Here is a 23563-nt window from a genome sequence, read left to right as displayed (position 1 = left end):
GTCCTCTAGTGTAGCATCTGCGTCATCTTACCACTTTTGAGCGAGTACTTCCTGCTTTAGTTTTTGCTTGTAAGCAGGAATCAGGAGGATAGAATATGGTCAGATTTGCCAAATGGAGGGGGAGAGCTTTGTATGCATCTCTGTGTGTGGAGTAAAGGTGGTCTAGGATTTTTTCTTCTGTGGTTGCATGTGACATTCTCGTAAAAATTTGGTAAAACTGATTTAAGTTTGCCTGCACTAAAGTCCCCAGCCACTGGGAGCGCCACTTCAGTGTGAGCATTTTCTTCTTTGCTTATGGCCTTATAGAGTTGGTTGAGAGCGGTCTTAGTGCCAGCTTCGCTTTGTGGTGGTAAATAGACCGCTACGAATAATACAGATGAGAACTCTCTTGGTAGATAGTGTGGTCGACAGCAATACCTCAAGACTTCTTTAATATTAGACATCGCTGTTATTGACAAAAAGACACACACCCCAACTCCTTGTCTTACCAGAGGTCTCGTCTATGTTCTGCCGGTGCATGGAAAATCCGACGAGCTCTATATTGTCCGTTTCTTAGTTCAGCCACGTCTCGGTGAAACATAAGATGTTACAGTTTTTAATATCCCATTAGTAGGATAATCTTAATAGTAGGTCATCAATTTTGGAAGGCATTGGGAGTTTACTCACTCGCCTACGGATTCTCAGAAGGATCCCCGATTTGCGTCCCCTTTTCCACTATCTTTTCTTCACGCAAAAGTCGTGGATCTGGGCCTGTTCCAGTGAAAACAGGATAGCCTTCTCATCGGACTCGTTAAAGGAAAACGTTTTTTCCAGTCCGTGGTGAGTCATCGCTTTGCTGATGTCCAGAAGTTATTTTCGGTCATAAGAGATGGTAGCAGCAACACAATAAGTTAAAAAAATAAGTTAAAAAATAACAAAATTGCACAATTGGTTGGGAGAACTTAAAACGTCAGCCATGTTCTTTGGCGCCATCTTAAATCTTCAACCAGCTTCACGAGGAATGTTTTTCCAACAGTCTTGAAGGAGTTCCCATATATGCTGAGCACTTGTTGGCTGCTTTTGCTTCACTCTGCAGTCCAACTCATTCCAAACCATCTCAATTGGGTTGAGGTCAGGTGATTGTGGAAGCCAGTTCATCTGATGCAGCACTCCACCACTCTGCTTCTTGATAAAATAGCCCTTACACAGCCTGGAGGTGTGTTGGGTCATTTTCCTTTTGAAAAACAAATAATAGTCCCACTAACCTCAAACCAGATGGGATGGCGTAAGGCTGCAGAATGCTGTGGGAGCTATGCTGGTTAAGTGTGCCTTGAATTCTAAATAAATCACTGACAGTGTCACCAGCAAACCACCCCCATACCATCATACCTCCTCCTCCATGCTTCACGGTGGGAACCACACATGCGAAGATCATCCGTTCACATACTCTGCGTCTCACAAAGACACGGTGATTGGAACTAAAAACCTAATATTTGGACTCATCAGAACAAAGGACAAATTTCCACCGGTCTAATGTCCATTGCTCGTGTTTCTTGGCCCAAGGAAGTCTCTTCTTATTATTGGTGTCCTTTAGTAGTGGTTTCCTTGCAGCAATTCAACTATGAAGGCCTGATTCACGCAGTCTCCTCTGAACAGTTGATGTTGAGATGTGTCTGTTACTTGAACTCTGTGAAGAATTTATTTGGGCTGCAATCTGAGGTGCAGTTAACTCTAATGAACGTATCCTCTGCAGCACAGGTAACTTTGGGTCTTCCTTTCCTGTGGTGGTCCACATGAGAGGCAGTTTCATCATAGCGCTTGATGAGTTTTTGCGACTGCACTTGAAGAAACGTTAAAAGTTCTTGAAATGTTCCATATGGACTGACCTTCATGTCTTAAAGTAATGATGGACTATCGTTTCTCTTTGCTTACATGAGCTGTTATGCCATAATATGGTCATGGTCTTTTACCAAATAGGGCTGTCTTCTGTATTCCAACCCTACCATGTCACAACATAACTGCATTAAGAAGGAAGGATATTCCACGAACTTTTAACAAGGTTAATTGAAATGCATTCCAGGTGAGTATATCAAATCAAATCAAATGTTATCGGTCACATACACATGGTTAGCAGATGTTAATACGAGTGTAGTAAGTGTAGTGTAAATATCTAACAAGTAATCTAACAATTTCACAACAACTACCTTATACTATGAAGTGTAAAGTAATTAATATGTACATATAAATATATGGATGAGCAAAGACCGTGTGGCATAGGCAAGATACAGTAGATGGTATATAGTACAGCATATACATATGAGATGAGTAATGTAGGGTGTGTAAACATTATATATTGTTTAAAGTGTTTAAAGTGACTAGTCACTAGTGAAACTTGTCACTAGTGATTTATTACATCCAAGTTTCCATTATTTGTTTTATTTAATTTTGTAAAAATGTTACCCCTTTTTCTCCCCAATTTTGTGGTATCCAATTGTTTTAGTAGCTACTATCTTGTCTCATCGCTACAACTCCTGTACGGGCTTGGGAGAGACGACGGTTGAAAGTCATGCGATACACAACCCAACCAAGCCGCACTGCTTCTTAACACAGCGCCATCCAACCCGGAAGACAGCCACACCAATGTGTCGGAGGAAACACCGTGCACCTGGCAACCTTGGTTAGCGCGCACTGCGCCCGGCCCGCCACAGAAGTCACTGATGCGCGATGAGACAAGGATTTTCCCTACCGGCCAAACCCTCCCTAACCCGGACGACGCTAGGCCAATTGTGCGTCACCCCACGGACCTCCCGGTCGCACCCAGAGTCTCTGGTGGCACAGCTGGCGCTGCAGTACAGTGCCCTTAACCACTGCGCCACCCGGGAGACCCGAATGTTCCATTATTAAAGTGGCTAGAGATGAGTCAGTATGTTGGCAGCAGCCACTCAATGTTAGTGATGGCTGTTTAACAGTCTGATGGCCTTGAAATAGAAGCTGTTTTTCAGTCTCTCGGTCCCAGCTTTGATGCACCTGTACTGACCTCGCCTTCTGGATGATAGCGGGGTGAACCGGCAGTGGCTCGGGTGGTTGTTGTCCTTGATTATCTTTTTGGCCTTCCTGTGACATCGGATGGTGTAGGTGTCCTGGAGGGCAGGTAGTTTTCCCCCGGTGATGCGTTGAGCAGACCTCACTGCCCTCTAGAGAGCCTTACAGTTGTGGGCGGAGCAGTTGCCGTACCAGACGGTGATACAGCCAGACAGGATGCTCTCGATTGTGCTCTCGATCTGTAAGAGTTTGTGAGTGTTTTCGGTGACAAGCCAAATTTCTTCAGCCTCCTGAGGTTGAAGAGGCACTGTTGCGCCTTCTTCACCACGCTCTCCATTACTGTCCCGTTAATGTGGATAGGGGGGTGCTCCCTCTGCTGTTTCCTGAAGTCCACGATCATCTCCTTTTTTTTGTTGATGTGGAGTGTGAGGTTATTTTCCTGACACCACACTCCGAGGGTCCTCACCTCATGAAGCTGGTTGAGAGAATGCCAAGAGTGTGCAAAACTGTCATCAAGGCAATGGGTGGCTACTTTTTATTTTATTTGTTTAACACTTTTTTTGGTTACTAGATGTTTCAAATGTGTTATTTCATCATTTTGAGTTAGGAAATTGTAAAAATAAAGAAAAATCTTTGAATGAGTAGTTGTGTCCAAGCTTTTGACTGGTACTGTATATGTAATTAATTTGAAGACAAACTGGATATAAAGCCAAACTAAGTCAGTTGCACAAAATATACACTACCGTTGAAAAGTTTGGGGTCACTTAGAAATTTCCTTGTTTTTGAAAGTCCTCAACTGGCAGCTTCATTAAATAGTACCCGCAAAACACCAGTCTCAACGTCAACAGTGAAGAGGCGACTCCGGGATGCTGGCCTTTTAGGCAGAGTTCCTCTGTCCAGTTTCTGTGTTCTTTTGCCCATCTTAATCTTTTCTTTTTATTGGCCAGTCTGAGATATGTCTTTTTCTGTGCAACTCTGTCTAGAAGGCCAGCATCCCGGAGTCACCTCTTCACCTTTGACGTTGATTCTGGTGTTTTGCGGGTACTATTTAATGAAGCTGCCAGTTGAGGACTTGTGAGGCGTCTGTTTCTCAAACTCTAATGTACTTTTCCTCTCGCTCAGTTGTGCACCGGTGCTTCCCACTCTTCTTTCTATTCTGGTTAGAGACAGTTTGTGCTGTTCTGTGAAGGGAGAAGTACACAGCGTTGTACGAGATCTTCAGTTTCTTGGCAATTTCTCGCATGGAATAGCCTTAATTTCTCAGAACAAGTATAGACTGACGAGTTTCAGAAGAAAGTGCTTTCTTTCTGGACATTTTGAGCCTGTAATCAAACCCACAAATGCTGATGCTCCAGATACTCAACTGGTCTAAAGGAGGACAGTTTGATTGCTTCTTTAATCAGAACAACAGTTTTCAGCTATGCTAACATAATTGCAAAAGAGTTTTCTAATGATCAATTAGCCTTTTAAAACGATCAACTTGGATTAGCTAACACAATGTGCCATTGGAACACAGAAGTCATGGTTGCTGATAATGGGCCTTGTACACCTATGTAGATATTCCATAAAATATCTGCCGTTTCCAGCTACAATAGTAATTTACAACATTAGCAATGTCTACACTGTATTTCTGATCAATTTGATGTTATTTCAATGGACAAAAAAGTTGCTTTTCTTTCATAAACAAGGACATTCCTAAGTGACTCCAAACTTTTGAAGGGGAGTGTACATCTCTATCAAATGTTGATATTTGGTTGCGTTGACAACCAAACATAATTCAATATCACTTTTGCAATACAGTAAAAAGTGTAATAACTTGTCGAGAAGTTAACTTATTATATGTAGGATTCGGTTCTTCAACTAAACTAAAAAGCACAGTGGTAACACATTAAGTTGTTGCATAAATACAATATATCTGAAATTGTATTCCCATTTGAACTTGGTTGTGCTTTCAGATGGTTGAAAGCACAGTGATAACACATTGGGTATTCAACAAACTTCTGGATGTCATTTTGAGTGGGTGAATAAAGGTTGAAATCTCATTGATCAACGTCTCAACCAAATATTACCCACATTTCCATGTTGAAATGATGTGGTGTGCCCAGAGGGTTTGTGCTGTGGGTGGTGGTAAATAATTACAAAATGAGCTACTGTATTTTTTATTATTTTCCAACCTCTCTCAGTATGAAAACATAACACCTGCTCTACTTCTCTACTTTGACTAAGTACAGATGTAGGATCTTAATTTGATTGCTCTTTTGTTGCTGAGAATCTTCCAGCACAGCAGTACATGCACATTTGTAGTGTATTCAGGGTTAAAAAGGCTTCTATATTTTTGTAATTTACTCTTTAAAATGTTAGACTTGATTTGCCCTAAAGAAAAATGTATCAACCCCTACAAAAGAATCCATAAATTATATTCCACATAATAATTCACATTTTCTGTTGCTGCAGGATTATTTTCCGGCTGTAGCAAACTGTCTCAAATTAAGATCCTACGTCTGTTCATCTCTGTGGAAGACTCAGCACTGGCAGCATTGGCATTGGCAGCATTGTCCTGCCTTGAACTGCTTCCATCTCCATCACTTCTTCATCCGACTGGTCCCTGTCTGAGAGTGGATGGATTTCTGGCACTGTACCGTCTTGGTTGAGTTACGCTGCAGAATTGTTGATTACCTTAGCTGTTCTGGTTCCAGAGGAATATCTTACACACACACACACACTCACACACACACACACTCTCACACACACACACACACACACACACACACACACACACACACACACACACACACACACACACACACACACACACACACACACACACACACACACACACACACACACACACACACACACACACACACACACACACACACACACACACACACACACACACACACACACACACACACACACACACACACACACACACACACACACACACACACACACACACACACACACACACACACACACACACACACACACACACACACACACACACACACACACACACACACACACACACACACACACACACACACACACACACACACACACACACACACACACACACACACACACACACACACACACACACACACACACACACACACACACACACACACACACACACACACACACACACACACACACACACACACACACACACACACACACACACACACACACACACACACACACACACACACACACACACACACACACACACACACACACACACACACACACACACACACACACACACACACACACACACACACACACACACACACACACACACACACACACACACACACACACACACACACACAGTCTTGTATAACTAACCTTGTGGGGACACACAATTCAGTCCCATTCAAAATCCCCCCCCAGCCCCTGGTGATGCTGATAGCGCTCTGTTGAGCAAAATGTATAATAATTTGACAATCAGTCTAATAATAATATCTCCCAGAGAGAGGAAATTACAAGTTTGTAGCTTTCTATTTTTATGTCTCTGTCACTCTCTCTCTCACACCCCCTCCATCTGGAAGAGATGAGGCTGTGTATTGTCAGGATGTTTGACTCAGGGAATTAAATGTCACTCATGGCCTTCCCTGTCTGTCTCCAAGCATGTATATCGTTACCATAGCAATTGCTCAGTGAGCGAAAGACCAGGAAGTGGTGTAAAGTACTTAATTAAAAATACTTTAAAAGGCTACATAAGTAGTTTTCTTGGGTATCTGTACTTTACTATTTCGATTTTTTCTAACTTTTACTTCACTACATTGCTGAAGAAAATAATGTACTTTTTACTCCACACATTTTCCCTGACTTGTTACATTTTGAATTCTTAGCAGGACAAAACGATGGTCCACACACTTATCAAGAGAGCATCCCTGGTCATCTCTACTGCATCTGATCTGGCGGACTCACATTTACAAATGCTTCATTTGTAAATGACGTCTGAGTGTTGGAGTGTGTCTCTGGCTATCTGTAAATAAAATTAAAAAAACAAGACAATTGTGCCATCTGGTTTGCTTAGTATAAGGAATTTTCAAATGATACTTTGATACAAATTATACTTTTACTTTTGATTCTTAAGTATATTTTATCAATTACATTTACTTTTGATACTAAGTATATTTAAAACCAAATACTTTTAGAATTTTACACAAGTAGTATTTTACTGGATGAATTTCACTTTTCTATTAAGGTATATTTACGTTAATGCACTATAAACTCAAGTATGCCATTTAAAGCACTATAAACTCAAGTATGACAAGTAATACACTATGAACAGAATAGGGTCCCATTTGGCAACCACAAAATGTTAACGCATGTAGTGATCCTTGCTATATGAGCCAAGTTCCAATTCCCATTAATCCTATTGGTGTGATGAGTAGGGTGTTTGCCTTTCACGCCAGGAACCACGGTTCGCTTTCCTGCCCCGCAGTTCTCTACAATATCAACATTTGATTACTGTATATACACAGTGCATGCACCTTCATGGCATCCATCAAATGAATATTCATAAAAGCCTATAACCAAAACACAGTGGAAATAGAATAATATGAAATATATGATCAGCAAAGGAGGATTACAGACAATAACTCATTAAAGTAACATCAAAGGCTCCTTCACACTGTATTTAATTGGCAAATTTGCATCGTTGATACATGCAAGATTCTCGCCGCAGAGTAGATCCTTTAATGACTAATGTGTTATTTACAGACAACTCAGCTCACTTCTCATCTCGGCATGATCACAGGATCATACAGGATCATCGCTATGCTTGAAGGCATGTAGGAGAAATACACAGCTCTGTCTTCACAACTCACTGGTACATATAGCAGTAGTAGTCATTGGAAATACAGTACCAGTCAAAAGCTTGGACACACCTACTCATTCAAGGGTTTTTCTTTATTGTTACTATTTCTACATTGTAGAATAATAGTGAAGACATCAAAACTATGAAATAGCACATATGGAATAATGTAGTAACCAAAAAAAGTGTTAAACAAATCTAAATATATTTGAGATTTGAGATTCTTCAAATAGCCACCCTTTGCCTTGATGACAGCATTGCACACTCTTGGCATTCTCTCAACCAGCTTCATGAGGTAGTCACCTGGAATGCATTTCAATTAAGAGGTGTGCCTTGTTAAAAGTTCATTTGTGGAATTTCTTTACTTCTTAATGCGTTTGAGCCAATCAGTTGTGTTGTGACAAGGTAGGGGTGGTATCCAGAAGAGGGCCCTATTTGGTAAAAGACCAAGACAATATTATGGCAAGAGCAGCTCAAATAAGCAAGAGAAATGACAGTCCATCATTACTGTCATGTACTGTCATGTTGTCTTGTCTCTGTCCTTTCCCTTCACCCTGTCTCCCTCTGCTGGTCGTGTTAGGTTACCTTTTCTCCCCCGCTTTCCCCCAGCTGTCCCTTGTCTCCTCTAACTACCCATTCACCCCGTTCCCCACCTGTTCCCTTTTTTCCCTCTGATTAGGTCCCAATATCTCTCTCTGTTTCTGCTCCTGTCCTTGTCGGATTCTTGTTTGTTTGTGTCATTCATGCCTGAACCAGACTGTCGTCATGTTTGCTGTAACCTTGTCCTGTCCTGTCGGAATCTGCCGGTCCATCTGAGCCTACCTATGTTTGGTAATTAAAGAAGCTCTGTTTAAGTTGATTCGCTTTTGGGTCCTCATTCACGCACCGTAACAGAAGAATCCGACCAAGAATGGACCCAGCGACTTCGGATCCTCTCCACTCAGCCGTCGAGATCCAGGGAGCGATGCTAGGCAGACACAAGCAGGAATTGTCTGCTGCTCGACATGCCGTTGAGACCCTGGCCACCCAAGTCTCCAACCTCACAGAACAGGTTCACCATCTCCGCCTCGATCCACCGGCCACTTCCAGGGCTTTCGAATCTCCGGAGCCCAGAATCAATAACCCGCCGTGTTACTCTGGGGAGCCCACTGAATGCCGCTCGTTCCTCACCCAGTGTGATATTGTGTTTTCTCTCCAGCCCAACACTTACTCCAGGAGCACTGCTCGTGTCGCCTACGTCATATCTCTCCTTATTGGACGGGCTCGTGAGTGGGGCACGGCAATCTGGGAGGCAAGGGCTGAGTGTACTAACCAGTATCAAGACTTTAAGGAGGAGATGATATGGGTTTTTGATCGATCTGTTTTTGGGGAGGAGGCTTCCAGGGCCCTGTCTTCCCTATGTCAAGGCAATCGATCCATAACAGACTACTCTATTGAGTTTCGCACTCTTGCTGTCTCCAGTGGCTGGAACGAGCCGGCCTTGCTCGCTCGTCTTCTGGAGGGTTTCCGCGCAGAGGTAAAGGATGAGATTCTCTCCCGGGAGGTTCCTTCCAGCGTGGATTCCTTGATTGAACTCGCTATTCGCATTGAGCGACGGGTTGATCTTCGTCACCGAGCTCGTGGAAAGGAGCTCGCGCTCTCCGTCGCCTCCCTCTCCGCATCACTACCATCTTCCTCTGCCGGCTCGGGTACTGAGCCCATGCAGCTGGGAGGTATCCGCATCTCGACTGAGGAGAGGGAACGGAGAATCACCAACCGCCTCTGTCTCTATTGCGGTTCCGCTGGTCATTTTGTCACTTCATGTCCAGTAAAAGGCCAGAGCTCGTCAGTAAGCGGAGGGCTACTGGTGAGCGCTACTACTCCTGTCTCTCCTTCAAGATCCTGCACTACCTTGTCGGTCCATCTACGCTGGACCGGTTCGTCAGCTTCCTGCAGTGCCTTAATAGACTCTGGGGCGGAGGGCTGTTTTATGGACGAGACCTGGGCTCGGGAACATGACATTCCTCTCAGACAGTTAAAGGAGCCCACGGCCTTGTTCGCCCTGGATGGTAGTCCTCTCCCCAGGATTCAGCGTGAGACGCTACCTTTAACCCTCACTGTTTCTGGTAATCATAGTGAAACCATTTCTTTTTTAATTTTTCGTTCACCTTTTACACCTGTTGTTTTGGGCCATCCCTGGCTAGTTTGTCATAATCCTTCCATTAATTGGTCTAGTAATTCTATCCTCTCCTGGAACGTCTCTTGTCATGTGAAATGTTTAATGTCTGCTATCCCTCCTGTTTCCTCTGTCTCTTCTTCACAGGAGGAGCCTGGTGATTTGACAGGGGTGCCGGAGGAATATCACGATCTGCGCACGGTGTTCAGTCGGTCCAGGGCCACCTCTCTTCCTCCACACCGGTCGTATGATTGTAGTATTGATCTCCTTCCGGGAACCACCCCCCCCCGGGGTAGACTATACTCTCTGTCGGCTCCCGAACGTAAGGCTCTCGAAGATTATTTGTCTGTAGCTCTTGACGCCGGTACCATAGTCCCCTCCTCCTCTCCCGCCGGAGCGGGGTTTTTTTTTGTCAAGAAGAAGGACGGGTCTCTGCGCCCCTGCATAGATTATCGAGGGCTGAATGACATAACAGTGAAGAATCGTTATCCGCTTCCTCTTATGTCTTCAGCCTTCGAGATCCTGCAGGGAGCCAGGTTTTTCACTAAGTTGGACCTTCGTAACGCTTACCATCTCGTGCGCATCAGGGAGGGGGACGAGTGGAAGACGGCGTTTAACACTCCGTTAGGGCACTTTGAATACCGGGTTCTTCCTTTCGGCCTCGCTAACGCTCCAGCTGTCTTTCAGGCATTAGTCAATGATGTCCTGAGAGACATGCTGAACATCTTTGTTTTCGTTTACCTTGACGATATCCTGATTTTTTCACCGTCACTCCAGATTCATGTTCAGCACGTTCGACGTGTCCTCCAGCGCCTTTTAGAGAATTGTCTTTTTGTGAAGGCTGAGAAGTGCACTTTTCATGCCTCCTCCGTCACATTTCTCGGTTCTGTTATTTCCGCTGAAGGCATTAAGATGGATCCCGCTAAGGTCCAAGCTGTCATTGATTGGCCCGTCCCTAAGTCACGCGTCGAGCTGCAGCGCTTTCTCGGCTTCGCGAACTTCTATCGTCGTTTCATCCGTAATTTCGGTCAGGTGGCAGCTCCTCTCACAGCCCTTACTTCTGTCAAGACGTGCTTTAAGTGGTCCGTTTCCGCCCAGGGAGCTTTTGATCTCCTCAAGAATCGTTTTACATCCGCTCCTATCCTTGTTACACCTGACGTCTCTAGACAGTTCGTTGTCGAGGTTGACGCGTCAGAGGTGGGAGTGGGAGCCATCCTTTCTCAGCGCTCCCTCTCTGACGACAAGGTCCACCCATGCGCGTATTTTTCTCACCGCCTGTCGCCGTCGGAACGTAACTATGATGTGGGTAACCGCGAACTGCTCGCCATCCGGTTAGCCCTAGGCGAATGGCGACAGTGGTTGGAGGGGGCGACCGTTCCTTTTGTCGTTTGGACTGACCATAGGAACCTTGAGTACATCCGTTCTGCCAAACGACTTAATGCGCGTCAGGCGCGTTGGGCGCTGTTTTTCGCTCGTTTCGAGTTCGTGATTTCTTATCGTCCGGGCTCTAAGAACACCAAGCCTGATGCTTTGTCTCGTCTCTTCAGTTCTTCAGTAGCCTCCACTGACCCCGAGGGGATTCTCCCTGAGGGGCGTGTTGTCGGGTTGACTGTCTGGGGAATTGAGAGGCAGGTAAAGCAAGCACTCACTCAAACTCCGTCGCCGCGCGCTTGTCCTAGGAACCTTCTTTTCGTTCCCGTTCCTACTCGTCTGGCCGTTCTTCAGTGGGCTCACTCTGCCAAGTTAGCCGGCCACCCTGGCGTTCGGGGTACGCTTGCTTCCATTCGCCAGCGTTTCTGGTGGCCCACCCGGGAGCATGACACGCGTCGTTTCGTGGCTGCTTGTTCGGTCTGCGCGCAGACTAAGTCCGGTAACTCTCCTCCTGCCGGCCGTCTCAGGCCGCTTCCTATTCCCTCTCGACCGTGGTCTCACATCGCCTTAGATTTTGTCACCGGACTGCCTTCGTCAGCGGGGAAGACTGTTATTCTTACGGTTGTCGATAGGTTCTCTAAGGCGGCTCATTTCATTCCCCTTGCTAAGCTTCCTTCTGCTAAAGAGACGGCACAAATCATCATCGAGAATGTTTTCAGAATTCATGGCCTTCCGTCAGACGTCGTTTCGGACAGAGGTCCGCAATTCACGTCTCAATTTTGGAGGGAGTTTTGCCGTTTGATTGGGGCTTCCGTCAGTCTCTCTTCCGGCTTTCACCCCCAGTCTAACGGTCAAGCAGAACGGGCCAATCAGACTATTGGTCGCATCTTACGCAGTCTTTCTTTTCGCAACCCTGCGTCTTGGTCAGAACAGCTCCCCTGGGCAGAATACGCCCACAACTCGCTTCCTTCGTCTGCGACCGGGCTATCTCCTTTTCAGAGTAGCCTCGGGTACCAGCCTCCGTTGTTCTCATCTCAGTTCGCCGAGTCCAGCGTCCCCTCCGCTCAGGCTTTTGTCCAACGTTGCGAGCGCACCTGGAAGAGGGTCAGGTCTGCACTTTGCCGTTATAGGGCGCAGACTGTGAGAGCTGCTAATAAGCGTAGAACTAAGAGCCCTAGATATTGTCGCGGTCAGAGAGTTTGGCTCTCCACTCAGAACCTTCCCCTTAAGACGGCTTCTCGCAAGTTGACCCCGCGGTTCATTGGTCCATTCCGTATCTCTCAGGTCATTAATCCTGTCGCAGTGCGACTTCTTCTTCCGCGATATCTTCGTCGCGTCCACCCGGTCTTCCATGTCTCCTGTGTTAAGCCCGTTCTTCGCGCCCCCGCTCGTCTTCCCCCCCCCCCCCCCCATCCTTGTCGAGGGCGCACCTATCTACAGGGTCCGTAAAATCTTGGACATGCGTCCTCGGGGCCGTGGTCATCAGTACCTAGTTGACTGGGAGGGGTACGGTCCTGAGGAGAGGAGTTGGGTTCCCTCTCGGGACGTGCTGGACCGTGCGCTGATTGATGATTTCCTCCGTTGCCGCCAGGTTTCCTCCTCGAGTGCGCCAGGAGGCGCTCGGTGAGTGGGGGGGTACTGTCATGTACTGTCATGTTGTCTTGTCTCTGTCCTTTCCCTTCACCCTGTCTCCCTCTGCTGGTCGTGTTAGGTTACCTTTTCTCCCCCGCTTTCCCCCAGCTGTCCCTTGTCTCCTCTAACTACCCATTCACCCCGTTCCCCACCTGTTCCCTTTTTTCCCTCTGATTAGGTCCCAATATCTCTCTCTGTTTCTGCTCCTGTCCTTGTCGGATTCTTGTTTGTTTGTGTCATTCATGCCTGAACCAGACTGTCGTCATGTTTGCTGTAACCTTGTCCTGTCCTGTCGGAATCTGCCGGTCCATCTGAGCCTACCTATGTTTGGTAATTAAAGAAGCTCTGTTTAAGTTGATTCGCTTTTGGGTCCTCATTCACGCACCGTAACAATTACTTTAAGACATGAAGGTCAGTCAATACGGAACATTTCAAGAACTTTGAAAGTTTCTTCAAGTGCAGTCGCAAAAACAATCAAGCACTATAATGAAACTGGCTCTTATGAGGACCGCCATAGGAAAGGAAGACCCAGAGTTCCCTCTGCTGCAGAGGATAAATCCATTAGAGTTAACTGCACCTCAGATTGCAGCCCAATCTGCTTCACAGAGTTCAAGTAACAGACACATCTCAACTTCAACTGTTCAGAGGGGATTGCGTGAATCAGGCCTTGGACACTGTGCTACCTAACCTCCAAACGAGCTTCAATGCCATACAACACTCCTTCCGGGGCCTCCAACTGCTCTTAAACGCTAGTAAAACCAAATGCATGCTTTTCAACCGTTCGCTGCCTGCACCCGCACGCCCGACTAGCATCACCACCCTGGATGGTTCCGACCTAGAATATGTGGACATCTATAAGTACCTAGGTGTCTGGCTAGACTTTAAACTCTCCTTCCAGACTCATATCAAACATCTCCAATCTAAAATCAAATCTAGAGTCGGCTTTCTATTCCGCAACAAAGCCTCCTTCACTCACGCCGCCAAACTTACCCTAGTAAAACTGACTATCCTACCAATCCTCGACTTCGGGGATGTCATCTACAAAATAGCTTCCAATACTCTACTCAGCAAACTGGATGCAGTTTATCACAGTGCCATCCGTTTTGTTACTAAAGCACCTTATAGCACCCACCACTGTCGGCTGGCCCTCGCTACATATTCGTCGCCAGACCCACTGGCTCCAGGTCATCTACAAGTCCATGCTAGGTAAAGCTCCGCCTTATCTCGGTTCACTGGTCACGATGGCAACACCCACCCGTTGCACACGCTCCAGCAGGTGTATCTCACTGATCATCCCTAAAGCCAACATCTCATTTGGCCGCCTTTCATTCCAGTTCTCTGCTGCCTGTGACTGGAACGAATTGCAAAAATCGCTGAAGTTGGAGACTTTTATCTCCCTCACCAACTTCAAACATCTGCTATCTGAGCAGCTAACCGATCGCTGCAGCTGTACATAGTCTATCGGTAAATAGCCCACCCAATTTTACCTACCTCATCCCCATACTGTTTATATTTATTTACTTTTCTGCTCTTTTGCACACCAATATCTCTACCTGTACATGACCATCTGATCATTTATCACTCCTGTGTTAATCTGCAAAATTGTAATTATTCGCCTACCTCCTCATGCCTTTTGCACACAATGTATATAGACTCTCTGTTTTTCTACTGTGTTATTGACTTGTTAATTGTTGACTCCATGTGTAACTCTGTGTTGTCTGTTCACACTGCTATGCTTTATCTTGGCCAGGTCGCAGTTGCAAATGAGAACTTGTTCTCAACTAGCCTACCTGGTTAAATAAAGGTGAAATAAAATAAAACATTTAAAAATAAATAAAATAGTTGAATTGCTGCAAGGAAACCACTACTAAAGGACACCAATAATAAGAAGAGACTTGCTTGGGACAAGAAACACGAGCAATGGACATTAGACCGGTGGAAATCTGTCCTTTGGTCTTTCTGATTTTTAGTTCCAACCGCCGTGTCTTTGTGAGACGCAGAGTATGTGAATGGATGATCTCCGCATGTGTGGTTCCCACCGTGAAGCATGGAGGAGGAAGTGTGATGGTGTTCAAGGCACATTTAACCAGCATGGCCACCACAGCATTCTGCAGTGACATGCCATCCCATCTGGTTTGCGCTTAGTGGGACTGTCATTTATTATTTAACAGGGCAATGACCCAAAACACACCTCCAGGTGGTGTAAGGGCTCTTTGACCAAGAAGGAGAGTGATGGAGTGCTGCATCAGATAACCTGGCCTCCACAATCACCCGACCTCAACCCAATTGAGATGGTTTGGGATGAGTTGGACCACAGAGTGAAGGAAAAACAGCCAACAAGTGCTCAGCATATGTGAGAACTCCTTCAAGACTGTTGAAAAAGCATTCCAAGTTACCAATTTGAAGGGGAGTAGAATTCCACGGATATCATTGGGGACCAAACCCCACTGGGAAGCCTATTATTGAGTACCATCCACTGAAATTGTGCTTGGTCAGCTAACATCATCAGGAACAAGGGACTTAGTGGATAGTAAAAAAGTAAAGGACCCTGTTCAAGACTCTGAAAGAATATATATATTTCCTTGCCTTTCATGGCACAGCGACATGTGACACACTGACACATGGATCCGTCAACATGATGGAACCCATAGCTGTCCTCCCATCAAATAATGTCTCAGTGATTACATTGAGGAACGGATAGTGTTCCACCTGTACATATTTTAGACAACCTGAAATGCGACTGTTATTAATTAATAAAGAAAGTAGGTTAGCTCATACATCATTTCTCGAGCGGATGACACGTGGTCGTAACACTGTGCCATGCGCGCTCCTAAACATAACTCCCTTCCCAGAACGCGCACTTCCAATGTGATTGGGAGAGACTGACTGAGCGTGTTTGTGAGTGTTGTCTGAATGCGAGCCGATCCGCGGCTAGAACAGCAAAATTAACGGGAACAGTTTTTCATGTTAACAACAGCAATATGTGCCTTACGACCGCACCTGATTTGAGCTACTCTAAAAACTAAGATATAAGGTAAGAATGTGTTTATAAAAGTGTTCAGTTTTGAATGTTGAGGACTTATGTCAGATGTGTTGAAATATGTACTAAGTCATTGCCTTTTACACTTGAACATTTCTCGATCTGCCCTACACTGACTTGCTCGATGTTTGTTTGGATTCTGGGTAGACTATTCTCTATGGATTAATATGGTACAACAATGTACCATGTGGGGTAGCTCTAATATTCGATTTGATCCATTGATTTAATAATAATTGAAAATGCAAAGTAGTTATCAGAAGTACGATTTACAATCAAGCAAATAATATTGATGGGAAGATTGTGAGCACAACCAAGATGTAACCCTGTCACTGTGTTTCCGTGTATTGTAAAAGGCTGTGTTGATAAAATGCACAGTCACATATCAATATATAAGATACCATGTTGCATCATTTCCCTGAAGTGTTCCGCTGCGTGATTGAAATACTTAAAGATGTTGCCTATATGGAACCGTGCTTGAGGCTACTCTATACGGTGTGCACAGTCGGTAGAACCAATGTCTTTATTTGTCCACGGATAAAAGCCTTATTCAATTAATTTGAAGGCAAATGTCCATATGTCAATTGCATACAGCTTATTAGTTGACACAAGATGTTTCTTTGTGATAAGGCATAAAGCTCAACATATAGCCTATCAATTGGAAATCCTAAAGACCTTTAGTTCCCTTGTGAGTTCGCCTGGATCCATAACTGCAGGGGTGTTGAGGGTGCTGCAGCACACCCTGATGAATTCAAATGAATAGTAAAAAAATAAATACAAGCAGTTGTCCACGAAATTAGTTAACTAGGCCTTTATAACTCCTGTATGATTGGAGAAAAAAAACACTTGTCAAACCCACACTTGTTCAAAGACACATTACATGACAGGCTTTTCCAACTATAAATATATACCGTTATACCCGAATACTGAATCACAGCATCATTGTTAAGCAAGTGCAAGGCTCAATTGGTCCCCCTTTAAAACGGATCCTCTATTCATTGTGCTTGCGTCATAGAGATAGGAAGTGGGGATTCACCCAGCTCAGTGCAGCTGTAGTGGGGCAGGCTGTAGTGGGGCAGGCTGTAGTGGGGCTTTCCTTGGTGTGGACATTTTCTGCAGTTTGGATTTCCCTGCATGCGCTATATCCCTCCACTCCCCATCCCCCCAAACTAACGGAGGAGAACCCACTATGTATTGCTCCTTGGATGGCAGTTTGTGAACATTGACTACATGTAGGTTTTATGGTTCATTCCTCCCTTTTTCATTACCGTTCGGGATCCCAAATGGGATTATTTTATCTTCAATGTATCCAAGTGCTCACCTCCCAATTGATCTATTATGGGATCTTTTCATACAGGGGATAGGCTATTATTTGCAGAATTGCACAGACTGCAGACTAGACTATCTGTCAGAGGAGACACAATTGAAATCTGTCTGTCTCGCTCTCTCTCTCTCGCTCTCTCTCTCTCTCATAGGTTACAGAGTAATAACTCAAGTGTAGATGTTTGACAGTCTGCATATCCACCACATCCCTTCCTCGAATGCCCCAGAACAAACATCAAGCGTGTTTCATTCAGTTTGGAAATACAGTCCTGATTGCTCTCTGAGGGGTGAACAGGCAATCTGTCTAATGCCACCCAAAGAGCAATTTTCACAGTTTTTTAATTACACAAATTATGTGCTTGATTAGTTTACACTAAATTTGCGCTGGGCCTTTGGAGTGGTGGAGTGGAAAGGTTTAGTGTGAGGGTGGAGGGTAACATGGTGTTTATGCAGACCCCTGCAGGATGGGGTGTGGGTGGGGGAGATGGGACGCAATGTGTAGTGTGTGTATGCGTGTGTGTGTGCGTGCATGCCTCCGTGCAGTGTGAGGCTGAGCAGTGAGACGTGAGCGGGGTGTTCTTGGAGAAGAGCGGGAGCTGCTGCAGTGCTTTGACAATGGGTGGCGGTCTGAGGATGGCTGAGGGAGCTCCCTTCTCACTGCCACTCCCACTCTGCAGTTTGGGTGGGGGGTGAATGTGTGCATGTCCTGTATGTGCTGCTATGCTGTGTGTATGTTGACCTTACTGTATGTGTGTGTGTGTGTGTGTGTGTGTGTGTGTGTGTGTGTGTGTGTGTGTGTGTGTGTGTGTGTGTGTGCGCACGCCTGTTCAGTGCGCTGTACATCTGTGCTGTTTCTCCATGCCCAGCTGTGGGGCTGAGAAGCGTGTCGTCTGGTCTGTCTGTTGGGTGTGTCTCAGTGTGTGAGCCAGCTTCTTATTGGTGTGGAAACGACAGAACAGAAGTGTATATGGGGAGTGGTTCCCCCCTGCAGTAAGAACAAACAGAAATGAGCTTTTCCCGTTGTGAACAGAAGACTCTCTCCCTCTCACCATTTCATTGTCACTTTTTCCACCTCCCTTCCTCAGGCTGCTGATGAACACAGTAACCTTATCCCTCCCTGGCATGGCTTTCATTAATATTTATGAGGATTATAATGTCACGTTTCTTAAAGGATGGTGGGTATTTTTTACCCTGACACACACACACATAGGATTAGCCTGCCCTGCTCCCTTGTGCGTCCCAAATGTCACCCTATTCCCCGGGATTTACATAAAGGGAATAGGGTGCCGTTTGAAACGTAGTTGCCTGAGTCACTGAGCTGGTCTTCTCATTGGACTCCTTGGGTGAAAAGGACTCTGGGGCTTTACTGTACAAATCCAGAATCAGGGATCAGGGATTTCCTCTCTGGGTATGTTGCATTTTCACCCTCTCTTTCAGTGGATTTCTGGTGATCCTTTTGGGTTTGGTGTAGTCAGATGAAATGCCAGGTGGTTCTGACCCATCTCTTGGTGACAGGTGTTTATCATAGTCTTTATGTCCACTGTATTGATGCTGTACCTATGGGATTGGAGGAACTAGGGATTGGTCTTGGTTTTGACTCCATCTTGACCCTAACATCCTTCCTCCTAACAGATCCATGTAGAATATCTCACATGGGAAACACAAGTCCTGCTGTGATGGCTCGTCATACACATGGGAACACGGTAGCCAAGGAGTCGGGACACACGCCCAAGTGCCCAACTGCTCTCGCCCACACACACCCAATGGATGTTATCCAAGCACTATGGTACCAGCTGTCCCCTATCGGTCGGTTCTGCTGTCGTCGAGGCAGGGGCTCCGGTTTCTGCTGTGCGTATCGTGCACACCCTCAGCAGTCACCTCTCATCTCTCTCCCTCTCCCTCTCTCCCTCTCCTTCTCCCTCTCCTTCTCCCTCTCTCCCTCTCCCTCTCCCTCTCTCCCTCTCCCTCTCCGTCTCCGTCTCTGTCTCTGTCTCTGTCTCTCTCTGTCTTAGGCTCCATCGGATCTTTATCAATCTGTCCTGTGTAATACGATTCAGAGCTGCTGAATCTCCACCACACTCCGTTCCAATCCACACATTGACCCTTGAATTGGCAGAGGCAAAATGCAAACAGGCTGCTGTCTCAATGATGAACATGTGTGTTGGGTGGTAAAGAACACAGCTTGGCGTTCTAGATGCAGCTGAATTTCCTCTCCCATCAGCCGAACAGAGATTTTCTGCAGGTGGCTTTTTGACTCTCGCTTAATTGATATTTTTCTGATATAAGAAGCTGATCTCATGCGTCGAGATTTCACGTCCCATTTTTCTTTAACTCTTAGCACTCGTGTGAAGTCTCGGTCTAATCCGAGGAGTCGTTACGTGACATGTTGATTTACGTCTAACCAGCTTTCATGTGCTTTCGTGCAGTATGCACATCCAGATCTCTGGATCTCTACAAATTGCGTTTGCATATGTCAGAGCTGTGTGCTTATCCGTCAGCATGCAGCCAGACCTTGGGATACCTTCTGTGTGGATGATAGAGAGTCAATCCCCTGCCTGCCTGCGTGCGTTGGCTGTGTTAGCGGGGTTTGTTTTTGAGAGCAGAGGGCCGTCGGTGGACAGTCGGTTAGCTCAGCTCTAGGCAGGGTGGTGCAGCTCTCATTGTTACTGTTGGTCCGTTGGCACAAAGTCACAGGGCCTATTATTCAGTAGTTGTGACAGGGCTAACCTCAGCCTATGCACACACACACACACACACACACACACACACACAGGGTGCTCTCTTTCTCTAAACGTGAGCGAGTGTTTTGTTTTCTCTTTCCACGTAGCCTGTAGCTTTGTGTCAGTCTAGGCTGTTATCTCTCTGCCTGGATGATTTTGCTGTTTAACACTTTGTTGCTCTGGCTGCCTCAGTCAGTTAGCATGGCAGTTAGCTCTGTCATCCAGTTAGCTACTTAATGAGAACCTACCAAGCGATGGAGAAAGGATGAATGAGTGCAGAGTTAGCTGAGGATAAGTGGATGGAGAACGAGGGAAGAGGTGAGGGAGGAGAGGAGAGCAGGATTGGCCTTGACTCCAGCCCTTTTTCAGATCTATTGGAAGAAGCCATAATCCTCTCTGGTCCTCACACAGACCTCAGAGGCACAGACACCTCCTCCCCCACTCTCACTGCTCCTAGCATTATAGGTGGTTAGGATGTTCTGGGGTGACAGTCACTACTGTTTCCTCCTCCTCACATGCTCTATGGTCATAACAGACCAGTAAAATACAGTTGAAGTCGGAAGTTTACATACACCATCGCCAAATACATTTAAACTCAGTTATTCACAATTCCTGACATTTAATCCTAGTAAAAATTCCCTGTCTTAGGTCAGTTAGGATCGCCACTTTATTTAAAGAATGTGAAATGTCAGAAGAATAGCAGAGAGATTGATTTATGTCAGCATTTATTTCTTTCATTACATTCCCAGTGGATCAGAAGTTTACATACACTCAATTAGTATTTGGAAGCATTGCCTTTAAATTGTTTAACTTGGGTCAAATGTTTCGGGTAGCCTTCCAGAAGCTTCCCACAATAAGTTGGGTGAATTCTGGCCCATTCCTCCTGACAGAGCTGGTGTAACTGAGTCAGGTTTGTAGGCCTCTTTGCTCACACACGCTTTTTCCGTTCTGCCCACACATTTTCTATAGGATTGAGGTCAGGGCTTTGTGATGGCCACTTGAATACCTTGACTTTGTTGTCCTTAAGCCATTTTGCCACAACTTTGAAAGTATGCTTGGGGTCATTGTCCATTTGGAAGACCCATTTGCAACCAAGCTTTAACTTCCTGACTGATGTCTTGAGATGTTGCTTCAATATATCCACATCATTTTCTTCCCTCATGATACCATCTATTTTGTGAAGTGCACCAGTCCCTCATGCAGCAAAGCACCTCCACAACATGATGCTGCCACCCCCGTGTTTCACGGTTGGAATGGTGTTCTTCGGCTTGCAATCCTCCCCCTTTTTCCTCCTAACATAACGATGGTCATTATGGCCAAACAGTTCCATTTTTGTTTCATCAGACCAGAAGACATTTTTCCAAAAAGTACGATCTTTGTCCCCATGTGCAGTTGCAAACCGTAGTCTGGCTTTGTTATGGCGGTTTTGGAGCCGTGGCTTCTTCCTTGCTAAGTTGCCTTTCAGGTTATGTCAAAATAGGACTTGTTTTACTGTGGATATAGATACTTTTGTACCTGTTTCCTCCAGCATCTTCACAAGGTCCTTTGCTGTTTTTCTGGGATTGATTTGCACTTTTTGCACCAAAGTACATTCATCTCTAGGAGACAGAATGTGTCTCTTTCCTGACGTGGCGTTTATACTTGAGTACTGTTGTTTGTACAGATGTTTGTACAGATGAACATGGTACCTTCAGGCGATTTGGAAATTGCCCCCAAGGATGAACCAGACTTGTGGAGGTCTACAATTTTCTTTCTGAGGTCTTGATTTATTTTGATTTTCCCATGATGTCAAGCAAGAGGCACTGAGTTTGAAGGTAGGCCTTGAAATAGATCCACAGGTCCAACTCCAATTGACTCAAATTATGTCAATTAGCCTATCAGAAGCTTCTAAAGCCATGACATCCTTTTCTGGAATTTTCCAAGCTGTTTAAAAGCACAGTCAACTTAGTGTATGTAAACTTCTGATCCACTGGGATTGTGATACAGTGAACTATTGTAACAGCAGATTTCCTCTTCGTCTGAAGAGGAGTAAGGATCGGACCAAGATGCAGCGTGGTAAGGGTTCATGCCGATTTATTAAAAACGAACTGAACACTGAAATACAAAACAATAAATGATGTGATGAAAACCGAAACAGTACCGTGTTGCGACAAACACTCACACGGAAACAAACACCCACAAACCAACAGTGAAACCCAGGCTACCTAAGTATGATTCTCAATCAGAGACAACTAACGACACCTGTCTCTGATTGAGAACCATACTAGGCTGAACACAAAAACCAACATAGAAAAACAAACAGACTGCCCACCCCAACTCACACCCTGACCATACTAAATAAAGACAAAACAAAGGAAATAAAGGTCAGAACGTGACAACTATAAGTGAAATAATCTGTCTGTAAACAATTGTTGGAAAAATGACTTGTGTCATGCACAAAGCAGATGTCCTAACGGACTTACCAGAACTATAGTTTGTTAACAAGAAATGTGTGGAGTGGTTGAAAAACAAGTTTTGTTGACTCCAAACTAAGTGTATGTAAACTTCCGACTTCAACTGTAGATACTATGCCTTATCCAATGTTACACCTAACGCTAAGTAAGATCTAAACCAATGCACCCTATTCAGTACAGCTACAGTACCTGGCTAAGCGGTGTGTCTGTCAGCCCAGGATGAGTCCTGACAACCATGGTTATCACTGAGGCATAATGCATGCAGTCTGCAGGAACTTTGAGGAGGAGAGATGGAGAGAGAGAGGGAGGGAGCAAGAGAGAGAAAGAGTTAAAGAAAGAGTGAGAGGGAGGGAGGGAGAAAGAGAGAGAGCATGTCCTGTCAGCCTGACTTCCTGAATGTTCATTCTCTTTGAGGGGTAACAGGAGCGTAGCCACACAGGTGGAGGCGGTCGTGATGCTCCAGGGGGAGGGATCAGCAGCACTGTTTCTCTGTTGTTTTCACTTTGTCTGTTGCTCGAGCACAGCTCTCACCCTCCAGGTATATCGTATGAAATGCAAAGGTTGTTAGGAACAACAAGGGAAGTGAAGAAAACAGTGTGTGTGTGTGCATGTAGGTGTGTGTGTTTGTGAGAGAGAGAGAGATAATGAAAACTGTGTTGTTGTCTGTATCAGTGTGTCGGTGCAATCTCCCAGACCCTCTCTTTTCCTGTTTTTCCTCATTCTCTCTTTCTCTCTTGTTCATCCAATCCTTGCTGTCAGGGCTGAGGTCTCTGGGCTTTGTGTGAGAGTGGTGCAGCCTGACACAGAGTGACACACACACACACACACACACACACACACACACACACACACACACACACACACACACACCAACACACAGGGTGGGTTGGGCAGCTGGGTGCTTCGGAGCGGTAGAGCAACAGGACAAGAGGACGTGGTGACAGGATCTGACAGGAGGAGAGCCGGACCGCGCCGGGCCACAGCAAATACCTCAAATACCCACACCCCTCTGTCACAGAC

The 23563-nt window shown here is 45.5% G+C and overlaps 1 protein-coding gene across 1 annotated transcript in view; it reads left to right on the top strand.

Annotated features, from left to right (window-relative positions):
• The first annotated feature begins 15860 nt into the window (after positions 1-15860).
• The window catches only part of slc8a2b (solute carrier family 8 member 2b), a 104273-nt gene continuing 96570 nt past the window's right edge, over positions 15861-23563 (top strand). The window contains exon 1 of the mRNA XM_036961149.2: positions 15861-16044. The gene's annotated coding sequence lies outside the window, so the exon portion shown is untranslated. The remainder of the gene's footprint in view (positions 16045-23563) is intronic.

Source organism: Oncorhynchus mykiss, chromosome 24, assembly GCF_057628025.1.
Source record: "Oncorhynchus mykiss isolate SJ-2025 chromosome 24, ASM5762802v1, whole genome shotgun sequence".
Lineage (NCBI taxonomy): Eukaryota > Metazoa > Chordata > Actinopteri > Salmoniformes > Salmonidae > Oncorhynchus > Oncorhynchus mykiss.
This window is presented reverse-complemented; position numbering and strand designations above follow the sequence as displayed.